At 53.4% G+C, this 13,195-nt stretch overlaps 1 protein-coding gene across 2 annotated transcripts in view; it reads right to left on the bottom strand.

Annotated features, from left to right (window-relative positions):
• CRTAC1 (cartilage acidic protein 1) overlaps positions 1-13,195 on the bottom strand; it is a 166,292-nt gene that overhangs the window by 57,970 nt on the left and 95,127 nt on the right. The window lies entirely within an intron of this gene.

Genomic DNA, 13,195 nt, shown 5'->3' on the forward strand with positions numbered 1-13,195 from the left:
GCCCAGGCCTCAGGAACTAGGGAAGAAGTGCCACTGCTGCAGGTGACCGAGATGACTCTCAGCAGCTGGATTTCATGCCCTGTCCCGTTCTCCTGCAACAGCATCAAGGAGCTCCTGGGACTGCAATACCGAATATCCAAACTCAACCCAAGATGACTCTTTCTCCAGGTGCTGTCCCTACATTCTCTACTGGATCGCAGGACCTACCTGATTTGGGTCTCAGAAGAAATGGTTCTGGTTCATGAGTAGGTCTCAGTCCTCCCTGAGGAAGGGGCTGGAAGTTGAGCTCTGACGGGGTGAGAAGTGAGGGGTTGTTCCGCCTGGGGTGTGATGAGTTTGGGCAGCCCTGGGAGGCCCCTGGTCCCACGACTGGGGAGCCCCAGAAGGCAGTGGTTTTCACCTCTTTTGGATTACTGGCCCCTTTGAGAACTGGAGGGAGGTGAAGGACCTTCAGCTCAGGGAGTCGAAGGTTTGCACCACACAATATGCCATACGTCATTTCAGGTCTATGGCCCTCTGGAGCTCGTTCGTGACTAAGAAGCCTTGTTCTGGGGATGTGGGAATAACTGCTGGTGGCTGAGGCCGCAAGCCCATTCAAGTGACCACTTGAAAGGCAGAGCTCTCTCCTCCACCATCACCCTTAGTTAATTTCTTGTTAATGCAAGACCCCGAGTATTCATAGTTTAGGGGGGGCCTCGTTCTATCCCCTGGGCTGGAGAGGAAACACAGGGAGAGGAGCAGCTGAAGGAATCGGGGAAGGTGAGCTTGAGGAAGAGTGGGCTTGGGGACAGAACCCTGAACTTGACTGTCTGGACCAGGGAGAAGGCAGCAGGCTTAGACTGAGGAGAGACAGCATGGCGCAGGGGCACCAAGAGCTCGGGGTGATGGAAATGATCTGGAGCCCCAGCGTTGGTTCTGCTTGGACTCCACTTCTAGGCTCCAGACTTGAGGCACGCTGCCCAGTATCTCTGAGCCTCGGTTTTCCTACTTGGGAGCGGGGATGATAGTAGTTACAGAAAGTTTACTGTGAGGAATAAATGAGATGATGCACACTAAAGGTTTGAGATAGTCCCCCCACCAAAGTGGTAGCTATTTTTCGACAGAAATGATTTTTCTCATGTTATAGATGAACTACTTTCCAAGGTTCTTTAGAGACATCAGCCCTGCACTGCAGGGGTTCGATGAAAACCAGTGATTCTGTGAGTGGGTGTGTGTGAGGGTGGGAAGTGTGTGAGTGTGAGCATGAGCGAGAGTGAGCATTGTGAGAGTGAATTGTGTGTGTGGATGTGTGAATGAGTGAGAATGTGCAGGAGTAAGAGCCAGCGTGAGTGACAGTAAGAGTGTGTGAGTGGGCTGGGCACGGTGGCTCGTGCCAATAATCCCAGTACTGTGGGAGGCCGAGGCGGGCAGATCACTTGAGCCCAGGAGTACTAGACCAGTCAAGCAACATAGCAAGACCCATCTCTACAAACCACCCCCCAAAAAAATTAGCCAGGTGTGGTGGCACATGCCTGTAGTCCCAGCTACTCAGGAGGCTGAAGCAGGAGGATCACCTGAGCCCAGGAGGTGGAGGCTGCAATGAGCTGTGACTGCGCCACTGCACTCCAGCCTGGGTGACAGAACAATACCCTGCCTCAAAAAAAAAAAAAAGGTACGAGTTTGTGAAAGCAAGTGTGTGAGAAAAAGAGTGAGCATGAGAATGAGTGTGTAGGTGTGAGAGTGAGACAATGGCTGAGCATGAGTGTGTGTCAGCATGAGTGGGTGTGTGAGTGTGTGTGGTGAGTACACGAGAGTAAGAGTGTGTCAGAGAATAAGAGTGGGCAAGGACAAGTGAGTGTGAGAGAGTGGGCATGAGTGAGTTGAGAATGTGGGCATGAGTAAGAGTGAGTGTGGGCATGAGTCAGAGTGAGCATGAGAGTGGGGATGAGTGAGAGTGAGTGTGAGGGGGTGAGAGTGAGTGTGGGGGGGTGAGAGTGAGTGTGGGGGGATGAGTGAGAGTGTGAGGGGGTGAGTGAGCCTGAGAGGGGAGTGAGTGTGAACATGAGAGGGAGGTGGGTGAGGGGGACAGTGAGTGTGAGGGGGGGCGAGAGTGAGTGGGGGAGAGTGAGAGTGGGGGGGGGTGAGAGTGAGTGTGGGGGGATGAGTGAGAGTGAGTGTGAGGGGGTGAGCAGAGAGGGGGGTGAGTGAGAGTGAGCATGAGAGGGGGGTGGGTGAGAGTGAATGTGAGGGGGGCAAGAGTGAGTGTGGGGGAGTGAGTGTGAGGGGGGCAAGAGTGAGTGTGGGGGGGGGGGTGAGTGAGAGTGAGTGTGGGGGGTGAGTGAGCGTGAGAGGGGGGTGAGAGTGTGGGGGGATGAGTGAGAGTGAGTGGGGGGGGTGAGTGAGCGTGAGGGGGGTGAGAGTGAGTGTGGGGGGATGAGTGTGAGTGTGGGGGGATGAGTGAGAGTGAGTGTGGGGGTTGAGTGTGAGAGGGGTGTGGGTGAAAGTGAGTTTGGGGGGGATGAGTGTGAGAGGGGGTGTGTGAGAGTGAGTGTGGGGGGGGTGAGTGTGAGAGGGGGTGTGTGAGAGTGAGTGTGGGGGTGGGTGTGAGAGGGGGGATGAGAGTGAGTGTGGGGGGTGTGAGGGGAGGTGAGAGTGAGTGTGGGACTGAGTGTGAGAGAAGGGTGAGTGAGAGTGAGTTTGGGGGTGAGTGTGAGAGGGGGGTGGGTGAGAGTGAGTGTGGGGGGTGAGTGTGAGTGAGGGGGGGGGTGAGAGTGAGTGTGGGGGTGAGTGTGAGAGGGGGGTGGGTGAGAGTGAATGTGGGGGGGTGAGAGGGGTGAGTGAGAGTGAATGTGGGGGGTGTGAGGGGGTGAGTGAGAGTGAGTGTGGGGGGTGGGTGTGAGAGGGGGGTGAGTGAGAGTGAGTGTGGGGGTGTGAGAGGGGGGTGGGCGAGAGTGAATGTGGGGGGTGAGGGTAACAGTGAATGTGGGGGGTGAGTGTGTGAGGGGGTTGAGAGTGAGTGTGAGAGGGGGTGAATGAGAGTGAGTGTGGGGGGGTGAGTGAGTGAGTGTGGGGGGGGTGTGTGGTGAGGGGGTTGAGAGTGAGTGTGAGAGGGGGTGAGTGAGAGAGTGAGTGTGGGGGGGTGAGTGTGAGGGGGTTGAGAGTGAGTGTGAGGGGGGGTGAGTGAGAGTGTGAGAGGGGGGGGGTGAGAGTGTGTGTGAGGGGGTTGAGAGTGAGTGTGGGGGGTTGAGAGTGTGTGAGGGGGTGAGTGAGAGTGAGTGTGAGGGGGGGTGAGTGAGAGTGAGTGTGGCGGTGAGTGTGAGAGGGGGTTGAGAGTGAGTGTGAGAGGGGGTGAGTGAGAGTGAGTGTGAGGGGGGGGGGGGTGAGTGAGAGTGAGTGTGGGGGTGAGTGTGAGGGGGGGTGAGAGTGTGAGGGGGGTGAGTGTGAGGGGGGTGAGTGAGAGTGTGAGGGGGTTGAGAGTGAGTGTGGGGGGTTGAGAGTGTGGGGGGTGAGTGAGAGTGAGTGTGTGGAGGGGGGTGAGTGAGAGTGAGTGTGGGGGGTGTGAGAGGGGGTTGAGAGTGAGTGTGAGGGGGTGAGTGAGAGTGAGTGTGAGAGGGGGGTGGTGAGAGTGAGTGTGGGGGGGGGGTGAGTGTGAGTGAGTGAGTGTGGGGGGGTGAGTGTGAGAGGGGGTGAGTGAGTGTGTGGGGGGTGAGTGAGAGTGAGTGTGTGAGAGGGGGGGTGAGTGAGAGTGAGTGTAGGGGGGGGGGTGAGTGAGAGTGAGTGTGGGGGTGAGTGTGGGGGGTTGAGAGTGAGTGTGAGAGGGGGTGAGTGAGAGTGAGTGTGAGGGGGGGTGAGTGAGAGTGAGAGTGTGGGGGGTGAGTGTGAGGGGTGTGAGAGTGTGAGGGGGTGAGTGTGAGAAGGGGGTGAGTGAGAGTGTGAGGGGGGGTGTGAGAGTGAGTGTGGGGGGGTTGAGAGTGTGAGGGGGGGTGAGTGAGAGTGAGTGTGAGGGGGGGTGAGTGAGAGTGAGTGTGGGGGGGGGTGAGTGTGAGGGGGGTGAGAGTGTGAGGGGGAGTGTGAGTGTGAGAAGGGGGAGTGAGTGAGAGTGTGAGGGGGTTGAGAGTGAGTGTGGGGGTTGAGAGTGTGAGGGGGGTGAGTGAGAGTGAGTGTGAGGGGGGAGTGAGTGAGAGTGAGTGTGGGGGTGTGAGTGTGAGAGGGGGGTGAGAGTGAGTGTGAGAGGGGGTGAGAGTGAGTGTGAGAGGGGGGGTGAGTGAGAGTGAGTGTGTGAGGGGGGGTGAGTGAGAGTGAGTGTGGTGAGTGAGTGGGGGGGGTGAGTGAGTGGGTGTGGGGGTGTGAGTGTGAGAGGGGGTGAGTGAGAGAGTGAGTGTGGTGAGGGGGTGAGTGAGAGTGAGTGTGGGGGGGGTGAGTGAGAGTGAGTGGGGGGGGGGTGAGTGTGGGGGGTGAGAGTGAGTGTGAGAGGGGGGTGTGAGTGAGAGTGAGTGTGAGAGGGGGTGAGTGAGAGTGTGAGGGGAGGTGAGTGAGAGTGAGTGTGGGGGGTGAGTGTGAGAGGGGGTGAGAGTGTGAGGGGGTGAGTGAGTGTGAGAAGGGGGTGAGAGTGAGGGGGTGAGTGAGAGTGAGGATGAGTGTGGGCACGAGTGAGGTGAGTGTGAGCGTAGAGTGTGTGAGAACAGGCAAGTGTGTGTGTGGAAGTGAGCAGATGAGCGTGAGTACTTGTGGGAGTATGCATAGGTGAGGGGAGTGTGTAAGTGACCCTCGACCCCTCAGGTGGCTCCACCCAGGAGAGAACAAAAGGTTTGGTCTCTGAGGGGTCCTCATGCTGCGACCCCCTGAGACTGCAGGACCCACAGGAGCAGAAGCATCATCGGTGGGGTCTGGAGTTGGCCAAAGGGTCCTCACCCGACAGCAGGGAACCGGCACCCTCTCTCCTGCCTTCTCTCCAGAGAAGCCTGACCCAGGGAGGAGGAAAAGTCCCTTCCGCTGAGTGGAGGCAGACCCAGGAGGCCTGCAGGGCTTGCAGATGGAGGCTTCAGCACAGGCCCATTTCTGTGGAGCCCAGAAGGGACCCGCACAGAGCTGCTGTGGCCTGGATGCACGTGGGGGAAACTGGGTTGCGGATTACCCGGACAAAACCACAGGGCCCCGACCCAGTAGACCGGAGTCGCGTTCCACATCTGAGGCTCGTTAGCTGTGAGGCCCAAGGTCTTGGTTTCTTCATCTAAAAGTTGTGGATAACAGCTCTGCCTCCCTCCCAGCATCGTTGTGGGAATTACATGAGAAACGCACATGGAGAGAGTTCAGGGGCAGCTCTGAGACCCCAGGTCCACAGCCCCTCCTCAAAATTCCTGGGAGTCAAATGTGTGCAGGAATTTACATATTTTTCCTTCAGATTTTGGAAAGGTAACACAGTGCACACACCGTTTATTACATAACACCCCCAGCAGGGATGGAGGCAGCACCCTGTAATTAAACACATTAATATTTCTGCAGTGAATTATATGAATATTCACCCTAAGTGGGATAAATAAAGCCTATAAATAGCTCAGATTAGCCCAGGACAGGTTTTGCTATCAATTGAATTTCCCACAAAACTTAAAAAATGGACTTGAAGTGTTCAGAGGGTTCTGGAATTCAGGGCTCTCGAGAAGGGACTTGGACTTAGGCCACCATCATCATGGCTGTTCTGGAGGCAGTGGCAGGCTTGCTACTGCTTCCAGATGCCTGGGAGCCTCTGCAGATAGCCCCTGCAGGCTTCCGGGTCTCCAGCCCTCACCATCAGCAAGCAGCCCTTGCCCATCTCTGCCCAACCAGGGCCCCTTTAGATGCTGTACCTCCAGCTAGCATCATCCCTGAGATGCCTGGGTCACGCTCCACTGAAGCCTGGGCCGGCATGGAGTCGGGGAGAAAATGGGTGTGGCAGCTGGGGTTCTGCAGAGCTCTGATGGACACCTCTGGATTCAGTGAGAGAAATTTCTCAAGCTCCCAAGTTCCCGCCTTAGCTATCTAGAGGAGAAACTAGGTCTAGGGTGACTCTGTCCCCCTCTGTTTGACTTCTCACCTCCAGTTCCTCCTGTCCACCTCAGGCAGAATTTCCCAAAGTGTGCTTTGTGGGACTCTGGTCTCTATGAGGAGCCTGGAGAAAGGACTCTGTGATCATGTGAGCTTGGGAAAGACGGCACACTCACCCACCTCTTGGAGATTCCCCCTGGACATTGATCTATTAGAATGTCAAGAACTCCTGCAATGAATTACCTGTTTAATTTTATTTAACCCAGCCTTTCCCAAATGTTCCTTGGCCATGGAACCCCTTTTTGTAGACCACCTCGTAGCGCCCTGTGTAACTGGTGCTGTCCTTAGCAAGTTGCTGTCCTAAGGTGCTGATGTCTGGTCAGGCTCAGAGCTTTTCAGCCGGAGGTGTTAGGGCGCCTGTGCTGTTGGCCTCTCCCACTCTTCAGCCTCCTGGCTCCTGAGCTCAACAGGGGTGCCCAGAAGAATAAACTAATTAAGGTAAAATGTGCAACAGCCATGCAGAGCCTTGTAGATCATAAATGGGAACGGCAAAATCAATGGCAGCCCTTCTGCAGGCAGAGGCCCGGAGGCCTGGGCGACAGGAGAGATGGGAGCCTGTGATTTAGGAAGAGCAAACGCTCTGGCAGCTGCAACCTGGGTAATTAGGTGTGTCAGGAAGACAGATAAACAGCGAGCTGTGCGGGTCGATGGCACAGGCAATAAACACCCAGCACTGGCCCCTGGCCCATGTCAGCATGCAGTCCTGCCTTCTGGCTCCTTGTAGCTGCACAAGAACTGCACTCTGCCCTGGGGTCCCTCATAAGAGGGTGGGGGCAGCTGTTTGGGAAGAGGTGAGGTGAGGAAGAGGAGCAGGAGAGAGGTATTCTCTTGAGTCCCCTGGGGAAAGACACGGAGAAGGTAGAGGCCTGGGAGAAACAGGAGGGCCCCTGGGGCAGGGCAGGGGGCCCTTGAGTCACAGCCCCCATGAGAGGCAAGTCTGGGGATTCCCATTTCCACCCCGATTCTGGCATCTTGGCATTAAAGGAGCCTTGAAGGTCTCAGAGTCCAGTAGAACCACCATTTGCTGCCAGGAGGCCAGAGGGAGGGGTCTGTGGGTGAGGCTCAGGTGCCCACCATGCCCTGCAGGGGGCCAGGTGCTACACCAGATGCCGTGGGAGGCCAGGGGAAGTATGCCTTTGTCCCTGACTAGGGGCTTTTAGAGTCCACCCACACCATCAGGGACAGGTAAAGGAGATACCAGGAGACAGCCATGAAATGAATGATACTGCCATGTCTATAGCACTTGCCAGGTGCCAGGAAATTCACATATATTCACTCATTAACCCTCACCACAACCCCTCAAGGTGGGTACTATTTTCATGACCCCTTTACACATGAAGTGCCTGGGGCATGAGAGAGAAGGGGACTTTCCTAAAATTCCATAGCTGGCAGAGCCCAGCAGGGCAGAATTGCACAGTATGTCGGGAGATGCGTTGAAATCAGGATGGAAGAGGTCGCTGTGATCAGGGAGGGCTTCATAAGGGAGGAGGCACCTGAACTGAGACTGAAGGGTCAGAGTAACAGCACTGCACTCTACAGTTTAGGCAGGATGGCAGGAAAAAGGCACAGAGGGGACATTGAGTTTGCCTGGGGAGGGGGGTTTGTGCAGGTGGAGGAGGAGAAGCATGACAGGGTGGGGGAGACCCAGTACTGAAGGCAAAGGGGCCATTGGTGGCTTCTGATATGGGGAAAGTCAGGGGAAAACAGTGTTTCTGGAAGATTAAGTTGGCAGGGGAGTGAAGGGTGAATGCACTAGTGAGGGAGAAAATGCAACGAGTGGCCACTTTTGTAGGAGCTCAGGCTTGATCAGGATGGGGAGGAAGCACCGGTGCAGGAGGGGTTGGCTGAGTGTGGCCGGCAGAGTGAGGGAGCTGTCCAAAATGTGGAAACAGTGACCCAAGCAGGGATGCTGAGCTCGCTGGCGGTGAGCAGGAGCCTGGCTTCAGACAGTTTTGATTTAAAGTGACCACAGGGTGGCCAAGAGGTCACTGGCTATGAGGCATGACTCCTTACAGAGTAGTGAGTCTGGAGCTAGGGAGAAGGGAAAGGCCAGGCCATAAACAGGGTCGCTTGAGTCCCGGGGAGAAACCACATTTGGGACAGAGAAGGAGGCATCAGAAGACTAGAAAAGGGGAATAAGAGGGCACCTGGAGCCACTGGGAGCATGAGGTTGTGTCATAAAGGATTCTCCCTAAGGATCACTGGATTGGAATGCCTTCTCCCCAGGGGGCTTTCCCCACCTGGGAGATGGTCTGTCTCATGGTGTGGTATTGGTGGTAGAGAGAAGGGTGCGCAGGTTTTTGTGGCAAGACAGAGGCCTCAGCCTCCAACCTCATTCATCAGGCAAACAGCAGGGCTGGGGAGGTAGCCAGCAACATCGCTCCCTCTAGGTGGATCTTGGGCAACTCATGAACTTGTGTTTTTCTGATCTGTAAAATGGAATGAGAATGGCCACCTATTCATCAGGTTGTTGTGAGGGTTAAATTAGATAATGTACGTAAAGTGCTGAGAACAATACCTGGCACATGGTAAGTTAAATAAATAGTAACAACACCATCACCATCACCACCATCATCCAGGAAATCACAGCACATGACCACAGCAGATCCTCAACTCAGGAGGCAACTGTGATGTTAAGTATAAAAGGCTTTATAAGACTTAGTCAATGGAAAACCAGCAAGACAGTGATGGCTCCAGGGGAAGAAAGAGCACATTCAGTCAAAGGACATTTTCAAAGAGGAGCCCAGGCTGTGCTGGGTCCCTGATGTAAATGCTGACCCCAGCCTTCCTTCCCCCATCCCAAGGTGAAGAGGGAAACCCGATCAGCTCCCGCCAGGCACTTTGCCCACATCAGCTCCTTCAGTGCTCTCCGCAGCAGTGCCAGGAAGGTGGAGTCTTCATTTCACAGAGAGAAACTGGGGCTCAGAGGGTTAGGTCATTTGCCTAAGGTTGCACAGCTGTTGTGAGGTGGTCTGTCTGTTGCAGAGCCCCCTCTCATGTTATTAAAGAGCTGGGTCACTCATGGGAGGCAGTCCCAGCTCCCAAGGGTCCTTGTTAGGACCATGGGAATGGCCTCTGGGGTCCCATGTTCCGTATTGTGCTGCTTTGGCCCATGCTGGGAGAGCTGCAAATCAGGACTTTGCATCCAAGTAAAATCTGGCTGGGGGATCAGGAGACCCTAGAATCCATTTTAGGACCTAGAGAATCCTAGGAAAAGAGGGTGGAGCCATAGGGCCATACATCGCAGACTTTGCTGGGTTCAGGAAGCTCCTGGAGATTAAATTCAGATTCTGGTTTCGGAGGTCTGTGGTGGGGCCTAAGAGTCTGCATTTTTAAGAGCGCCTGGCTGATTGCCATGCTTATGGCCCATGCGTCACACTTGGAGTAGTGAGGTGCAGAATATCTGGGTACAGTTGGAACTGGGACTAGGTGGAGGAGCTGCCCGACCAGGGGTGCTTCTCTCAAGATCAGTCAGCTCCTCTGCTGTGAAGGCAGAAGAGGCTGGAAGTACCACCCATCCAAACACCCTTCTCTTTATCGAGGTGACTGATGCTCCTTCTCCTCTCTAAGAAGTTACAAGAACCTCTGCTGAAGGCCTCTTTAAGTATGACACAGAGCCCCCCCCACAAAAAAGTGATAAATCCAAGTCCATAAAAATGAAAATGTTCCACATTACAACATCCACCAAGAGCAAAGACAAAAGAAAAAAAAGACAAACAAGGGAAAAGTATCTTCAACTTGTTCTATAGACAAAGGGCTAATTCCCTAATTTATAAAGAGCTGTTACAACTCAATAAGGAAAAGACCAATAATCAATACAAAAATAGGCAGAGGCTATGAGCAGACAAGAGATCCAAATATATAAAAATCTTCTCAGTCTCCTGCATTTTAACAAAAATGAAAATTAAAACTGTACTTAGATATCATTTTTTCCCTGTCAGATTAGCAAATACTGTAAAAATAGATGAAATATTGTGTTGGGGGTGTTGGAAAGGGCTTGCTTGCATATTTGGTTGATGGGAACGTCCTGAGCAGTGGCCCTAGGAAGGACAATTTGGCAGTGGCTATGAAAACTACACATGTATATTCATTTGAGGCAGTAATTCTATTTCTACGAACTCACAAACATGCCTACAATTGTGGGAAATGGCATGTGGTACAAACTTACTCATTTGGTAGCATGCTTTGTAAGGGCGAAAGGCAAAACCTGACTGCAAGTAATCTTTCATCAATAGAAGACCAATTAAATTAATGGCACAGTGGAGTACTATACAACCATAAAAAGAATGAGAAAGCTGTCTGTGTACTGCCATGAAATCAAATCCAAACTGCATTGTTAAATGAAAAGAGCAAAGAGTGGAACCATGAGTTGGGCATGCTGTTTATGTAGGAAGGAGGGAGACACATAAATTATTTGAGCAGTACCCCACACATAGCAGATCTTCAATCATCATTTTGTGGAACTGAATGCATGAAAATACATGAAAATCCTGTAGGGGCTCACAGTTCACACTGAGCCATTTGCTACCCATGCTTCTGTTCGTTACCCCAGGCCAGCCCATGTGGGTGGGAGTGCTCAGGGCTATTCAGTGAAGCAGCAGGGGTGAGCTAGTGTGTGATCCCCCAGGGGATGGGCTCTGACTAGGAGCTGCAGAACATCCTAGGTTCCTGGATATGGAGGTGAGGTATCGGCACCTGCCTCTTGTCCCCCTGCATCCTACACACTCTCCTACCTGGTTTCCCTGAGTAGTGTTGCCTGAGATGCTACTCAGTGGCTTGTATTTTTCCAGGCTGGTGAAGCCATAAGCTGGTTTCCTGGCCCAGGCTGTCCTGGGATGGTGGTCAGTCTTCCTCCTTCTCCTTTCCCTTACCCACTTGCCAATTCTCAGCCCTTGACCCAGGCCCACTGGGCCCCTCATCTGCATGGTGTTATACTGCGGTCCTTTTCTCTTTGCTCCCACGGTCTCTCCTTCCCACAGGCCAGGAGAAAGGCCTGTGGACCTCTGCCCATGACACTTTGAGTGGCTCTGGCTTTCTTCAGAGCCACAGGACTAAAACGGCTATTGTGTGGAGTGCTTATTAAGTCCTGGGCACTGTAATAAGTGCTTTCATCCACTATCTCAGGTGTTCATTCAAAAATATGTATTTAATGCTTACTAAGTGACAGGCACTCCTTTGGATCTGGACTATAGCAGTGAACAAGACACTCCCATGGAACTAAGACCCTGGTAGGAGAGATGGACAACAAACAAAAAATCGCTTATTTTCAGATAGTGGTCAGTACTGTGAAGGAAAATAAAGCCAGTTAAGTGCACAGAGGGTAATGTGGCTACAATTTTAGATAAGGGGCTCAGGAAAGATCTCACTGGAGGAGGGGCCTGAATGAAGGAGTGAGCCTGGAGAACATCAGTGGGAAAAGCGTTTCAGGTAGAGGGAACAGCAAGTACGAAGGCCTCAGGTGGGAAGGCAGTGAGTAAGAGGAACAGTGGAGGAAAGAAGATCAGAAAGGCAACCTGGGTCACATAGGAGGGGTGCTGGAGGTGATGGGAAGGGCTTTGGATATGGAGCCACTGGTGGGAATTGAGCTTAAGAAGTTGGCGTGATTTTAGACGAGGGAGTTGAGGCTGAGAGAGGTCAAGTAACCTGTCCAAGGTCACACAGTAACTAAGGGGCAGACCCCAGGTTTGTACAGAATGACTCCCCCAGGATGTTGTTGGAATGCAGGGTGCTCGCCCTCTTCCAGGAACTCCAATGCTACCATCCCAAAGGCTGGCCAAGGGAGGAGAGAGGGACCATGCTTCCACAGGTTGCTCCAACATCCTGGCACATGCCAGGGGCACAGCCAAATGCCATGGGCATGCCTGGGCTGGTTGGGGGCCCCTGGAGAGTGGGCAGGGTGGCAATGGCTGAGTGCCATGCCAGCTGGGCCCAAGGAAGTGCTGACACAGCACAATGTCCCTGCTCCACACCCTGCCCATTGCCGATGAATCAATGGGATCACTCAACTGAAAAATTAACTCAAACCCACAGACATCCCTGAAACCCATAGAAGGTGGCCAGCACTGAGGCTGCTGGGCACTGTTGCCTTACCCCCACCCCGGGGGCCGGCTCTGGCCTCTCCCAGTGCACACTTATGGCCTTGATCTCAGGAGCTCAGGGCCTTTCTGGCGCCTCCACTGTGCCTGCCTTTCTTGACTTCCCTCAGTTGGCAAACCCTCTCTCAGGTCCAACAGCTCACGCCTGTCTGTTCTTCCTGGGATTTATTTATCAAATTTTAACTTAGCTCTTAGGATGTGTAATGTCTGACTGGGGCCGAAGGGGGCCACAACATGAACGATACAAGGTTTTGCCTTCAAGGAGCTTTGAGTACAGGCAGGGGATTGGGAGAGGGGACTCAGATACCCAGAGAAACGCAAGGCTGTGTTGAGGATAGAGTGTAAACTTCATGAGGGCAGGATTTTTGTGTTTTATTCACTGAGGCATCCTCAGTCCCTAGAATAGTAAGTGCTCAGTAAATATTTGTCCAATGGATGAATGCATTAATAAATGAGTAGGATTGTTGTGAGGCTGAGCATGAAACTAGCATGATTCTGAGGTAGTGGCCTTCCATCTTGGTATATGGGGAATTGCCTGGAGGTCTTTACCATCTGGTGACTGCATCCCACTCCTAGAGATTCTGATGGGATTGACTGGAGTGCCGCTTAGCTGGGATTGTTGAAAGCTCCCCAGGTGACCCTAATGTGCAGCCTGGGCAGGGAACCAGGGCTCTGGGATTCACAATGCAGCACTCTAAGAGCGTGGGAGGGGCTGCTGTTTCAGAGACACCTGGTGGCTGCCACAGCAGGTGCTCTGTGCTTGGTGAATAGGGGATGGTCTGTCCCCTTCCTCTGGCATCTGCTTGCTGAGCCCACACTTCCACAGTTCTCCTTGCTCCAGCTTCCCAGCCTCTGGGAGACTTCCTGGGGACTCACCCCTTCTGCAGGCATCCCTTGACACTGCTCCCTTTCTGACCTTGTCCCACATTAAAGAGTTGATCAGCCCATCAATTAATTGTGTCCTAATCCAATCTTGGCTTGGCTGGAGAGAGGGCAGTAAATCCAGCTGCATAATCATGCCCTGATATTTGTGTAGGGAT

Source organism: Macaca thibetana, chromosome 9, assembly GCF_024542745.1.
Source record: "Macaca thibetana thibetana isolate TM-01 chromosome 9, ASM2454274v1, whole genome shotgun sequence".
Classification (NCBI taxonomy): domain Eukaryota; kingdom Metazoa; phylum Chordata; class Mammalia; order Primates; family Cercopithecidae; genus Macaca; species Macaca thibetana.